Consider the following 5,973-nt stretch of genomic DNA (forward strand, 5'->3'; position numbering starts at 1 on the left):
ACACACACACACACACACACACACACACACACACACACAACACACACACACACACACACACACACATACACACACACACACACACATGCATATATATATAAATTAAATCAAGACCGCAAAAATATATGGTGTTACTACACATCCTGCCTCATTTTTTATATATTGGAGTTTATTTATTTGCAAAGTCGTCATTTATGGCCTCTTTTATATGTATATTATGCATTCTCGAATACTTGCATTGTGTTTCGCTTCTTAAAATATTTTTCTTGTTACTACGTACGCGATATGTATAAAACATTACGAACAAAATCTTCTTCATAGTATGTAGTAATTTACTATATTTCCACACCCTTTCTGTGTTTTTGTCAAATGCATTTCAATAGATATTCATTAATACTCACGACGTATATGCTTGATATGCATATGCACTTATTTGCATGCTGTAGACAGACGCTTAATAAAGTCACCATAACGCAGCCTGTTGATCAGTTACTCACGGCGCGCTCGCGCGTCTGTGTGTTGCCTCACAGATTGAGCCACCACAGCCGAAGGAACAGCCCGGAGAGCATGCTCTCGCTTTCTCCGACAGTGGCCTGCAGCCGTCCCTTGATGCATCGCGGCATCATCTCACCGCTGCGGCCGCAGAAGGAAATCGCCATGATCGTCAATGAGTTACCCCGCCAGACGGCGCTGCCAGGCGCCGGCAGCGCGAAGCGCATGAACAACATTGCCGTGCAGACGGACAGCGTCGACAAACTCGTCAGTCGGCAGCTGAAAGAGGTCGACGCCAACATTGAGCGGCGGCTGCGAAACTTCGAGACGGATCTGCGGCATATGCGCGAGCAGCTTGCCAAGGCACTGCGCGAGAAGGAGGAGTTGATGCGACGCATGCAGAAGCTGCAGCAGCAGCTCAACCACAAGGACCTCGAGCTGAAGACGATGAGCATGCCCTGCTTCAACGTCGCCGCCTCCGACAAACTGTGCAACACACGCAGCGAGGGCACGCAGCTGCACGCTGCCGCCGCCATGTGTCGCCACGGCAACGAACAGTCCGACTCCAGTTGTTGACGATGTTGCTGCGAAGAGGAAGCAGTACGATTTACCGTAATTGTCCTTGTCGTTAGTTAATTATATCGTTGTTTCATTCGTGTTTTAATAGCAGCGACCCATGTAGGCCTGCATAATATGTAAATCTCGCGTGCGTTATGAAGATCTAGTATATATATATATATATATATATATATAATATATATATACGATAATCTCTGTCGCCAAATACTGTTAATTTTATGCGCGTTGTTATAAAGATACGAGAACACGTCGTGTGGTTATAGGGAATATATAAGCTGTCGTCGTCGTATGTTTAAATACGTTCGTACGCTCTTAACGATGAATGGATTACGATCGACGTTACCAAACATCACAACACATGCATCAGGGCGTGCGGTCGCCCTCTGATGCACAATTCCTCCTTGATACACGGTCCCTCCCTGATACACAGTCCATCTCTGATACACGGTTCCTCCCTGATACACAGTCCCTCCCTGATACACGGTCTCTTCCTGATACGGTCCCTCCCTGATACACAGTTCCTTCCTGATACGGTTCCTCCCTGATACACGGTCCCTCCCTGATACAAGGTACCTCCCTGATACACAGTCCCTCCTTGATACCCGGTCCCTCCCTGATACACGGTCTCTCCCTGATACACAGTCCCTCCCTGATACACGGTCCCTCCCTGATACACAGTGCCTCCCTGATACACAGTCCCTCCCTGATACACAGTCTCTCCCTGATACACAATCCCTCCCTGATACACGGTCCCTCCCTGATACACGGTCTCTCCCTGATACCCGGTCCCTCCCTGGTACACGGTCTCTTCCTGATACGGTCCCTCCCTGATACACAGTCTCTTCCTGATACACGGTCCCTCCCTGGTGCACAGTCAATCTCTGATACACAGTCTCTCGCTGTACAAAACTCAGTCCCTTTACAATACACCGTTTATTCCGGATACACACTCCCTCTATGATGCACAGCACCGCTCTAATACACGGTCTTTATATAATGCACAGTCACTCTTACAACACACAGTCTCACTGAAATTCATGGACCGTCTCTGATACGCAGTCCTTATCTGAAACACAGTTCCTGTATGCTGCACATGTCCTACCCTCTACACAGTCCCCCCCCCCCCACACACACACACGAGGGGCCACAGAGGTGGTCGTTGTCACGCACAAGTACGTGTTCATTTTCGTGTTAGCGACGGTGCTGCCTCCCTGACTGATGCAGACGATCGACCGACAAGCATTACGGGATCAACGAGGGTCGATTGTCGAGAAACAGACGTGCCTCATACGAAGAGAAAGAGAGAAAGAGAGAGAGAGAGAGAGAGAGAGAGAGAGAGAAATTTCAAGTTTCTGAGTTTGAAAGCCGCAATGATCAGACGATAAAGCAACTGCCTGTAAAAAGCGAGTGCAAAACAGAGAAAAAATAACAATGGTCATCGCGATGCAATCAAGTGTCTTGTAATGCCTAAGGAAGCGGATTGCCTTGGGTAGATATTGAGAATATATGAATCTTTTATTTATTCGTGTAATATATGTATATAGGCAAAGGCAAGACATATTTGCGTATATTGCAAACGAATGAGTTGTTATATTTTGGTTTTATACATTCTCTGTCTCCCGTCCGCATAGAGTCGTGAGATCTCGCATCAAGTTTTCCTTCTCGACTTAATTTTATAACAATGTCTAAGTCGTTCAATCGCCAACGTTGTAGCATCTACCCAGGCTAGTGTTTTCTGGCCAGTATATTATGGATATCACCTTTCCCTCGCTTCTCTCTGTTTCTCTCTCTCTCTCTCTCTCTCTCTCTCTCTCTCTCTCTCTCTCTCTCTCTCTCTCTCTCTCGCTCTCGTCACATTTTAATCGGTCACAACGTCTCGACTAAATCAAGCGTACGTGTGTTTGTGACTGTGACCCAGGTTTTGTCTTCGTACGCCGCTTATAATCTGTATCAATTAATGGAGATGTGATGACGTCATTTGATTGTTAATTTTTAAAAAGGAAGAAGATAAGTTAGATAAACCGAATTCCATTGTTATTTGTATCTCGTAGTATAAGTGACTTTTCTTGCGATCTAGCGATCTGGGCTTTTCTGCGCTTTTTACTATCGCTTGCTGGTATGCTAAGTCATGCCGCAAGCACTTCGTAGAACACATAGCAAGTCACATATTCACTATGGCCAAAATCCACATCCGACGTGTTTCTCTACTCATGTTTAAGACCTGCGGTCGATTGATATTCTGTAAAGACAGTAGTGGGCAGAATGCTAGTATACGATGGTCCGGTTCAGCAGTCGATGTTTGTCTGTCCGTCACATCTTACTCGAGGCGAGGGGACGCATGGCGGCTAGCGATACTTCAGCAAACTATGCATATTGCAAGTGATAATTTACTTTATTTTCGCCATGTTGTGTGACGATTATATCGCGATCTGATAATGAGGTAATCGTGTATGTAATAGACCCATCTTCTCTATAACTGTGCATACATTTTCGAGTTTTTATTCAGTTTGATGATGCATACCGGTGTCTATCAATAGGAATAAAAAACACAATTAGTGATTCGCAATACATATAACTGTACACTAAACTCATTTTAGCAATTGATAATAAGTTAATAAATTAAAACAGCAGAAAAATAGTTGTACATTTTTCCCAATATTCTTTTAATTCATTAATAACATCATTGTTTATGGTTAAATCCTTAAATTGTTTACTTTGACAGTTTGAAACTGTCAAGGTAAACAATTTAAGGATTTAACCATAAACAATGATGTTATTAATGTTTTAAAAGAAATCCGACTATGAACTTTCAAGGTTCTTTTAATTCCCTTCAAAGTGTGTATGATATTTTTTTGTAGAATTGAGAGTGTTATATCTACTGGCAATGTATTAATCATGGCGGGTTTGAACTCACACTCCTAAAAGCGAAATGAGCAATATACTTAGTAAATTATACTTTCCTTTCCGATAAAAAATTGTGCACAAGTAATGATCCCTGAGCACTCGCATGAAAGTTCGCAGGCAGATATGAGTTTTGTTGTTGTTTTTTTTCTTAAACGCAATCATAGCGGTATGCACAAATGATGTTTCTTGGCTGTGTCTGTTTCTGTGCGGGCTTGCCTGCGCGCTCATTAAACAACCTAATAACTCGCTGTTTCGTGGCATCATCCATGAGTAGCCATGTATCGACAGTTGCCGCTGTTTTCGTTTAACGCCTGTTGGGACGCCAGTCGATCAATTAGTTCAAATGTACTTCATCGACCCATATCGGATTGCATTTTGTTCTCATACATCTTTTACTCAAAGTGTGCGCAGGTCGTTCTGAATGTGCGGTGTAGGTGTTTTCTAGATTAGATCGACGCACCCATAATCAAGCGCATTGGTCGGTGTCTGCGTATATCTGGTCAAGTGAACGTCGCTATAGCCTATTTTCGGTCCAAATAATAACCGCTTACAATAGTAGTGTTTTGTAAGTGTCGGTACGTCTGTCTGTCTGTCTGTCTGCCCGTCGGCCCGTCTATCCGACTGTTCGCGCGTTTGCGTGCGTGCGTTCGTGCGTGCGGGCGGGCGTGCGTGCGTGCGGGCGGGCGTGCGTGCTTGCGTACGTGCGTGCTTGCGTGCGTGCGTGTTGGTGTATCCGCGATTTAGAACTCGTCCGATACTGAGCGAAAGTTGCGCGTAGAGGTAACCTGGCCGCACAGTAGAGGGCATCACTTGTTACGACCATTGCCTGGGAAGCAGTGTTCACCTCACAAGGAATATATATATATATATATATGTGTGCGTGCGTGCGTGCGTGCGTGCGTGCGTGTGTGTGTTAACCTAAGCAATGGATGTGTAGGTGAGGAGTTTCCATGAACTCTATCAACCCTACTTTAGGCGAAATTATGCCTAGCTCTGCATGGAGGCAGAAATATATGCTGGAGCAGAACTGAGAAACAGTCCATCTAACGCCATCTTGCGGCGAAGTGGTTTTCAATTGGTGATCATGCTAAACTAGAAAATCCCCAATAGTCAACAAAGGTTATATTGAGAAATAACTACGAGGCCAACCGCAGATTATACATTGCAAGGCACAACAAATATTTTACTAGCACAAATATTCTACACACGTTTTTACTAAAAACTGGTTTTCGCGAGACACAAGCAAAACAAACAATTTACGTGTTTTTACGCTGAAAGGTACGTTCGCATGTGCCTTCTCAGGCCGCCACACGAATTCACACTAAATCAGCCAACAACCTGCTAAAGAAAGCAAGAAGTATGGTTTTAGATAATAACATTAAATTGTGTGCAGCGTGGTTTGTTTGATATATAAAATATTAAACGCGAATCTGAACGAAATCAATCTAATTATTTCACCGCATCCAGCTCTGATTGGCTGATGTTGTGAGTGAAATACCCGTAGAAAGGCAATATTTTCACACACAAAATCTCGCTTGCGTGATTGTATTCATAAACATACCACAATATCACACTAAAAAGCAACATTGCGCTTTTATATTATGGCGGTGTTATAATTGAATTTCTGACTACTGATTTATGAGAATATATTTTCTAAGGCAAGGTTTGCTCGTAGAGTTAACGTAATTTTACGAACTCTATACAGAACGCGCGGAGTTCCATTTCTATAAGCTAGTCGGCTGTTGTGTCACGAATTCATTTGGGCAAACATGGTACCCAGCAGCCACGCTATCTCTGTATAAAAACCACCTGATATATCAAACTGCGTACACCAACTGCCCGCTTGAAGGCAGGAATTAAAAGTAATAGCGTGGGATAGGAGAATACATCACACACACACACACACACACACACACACACACACACACACACACACACACACACACACACACACACACACACACACACACACACACACACACACACACACACACACAC

Source organism: Priapulus caudatus, unplaced genomic scaffold (assembly GCF_000485595.1).
Source record: "Priapulus caudatus unplaced genomic scaffold, Priapulus_caudatus-5.0.1 Scaffold3, whole genome shotgun sequence".
NCBI lineage: Eukaryota > Metazoa > Priapulida > Priapulimorpha > Priapulimorphida > Priapulidae > Priapulus > Priapulus caudatus.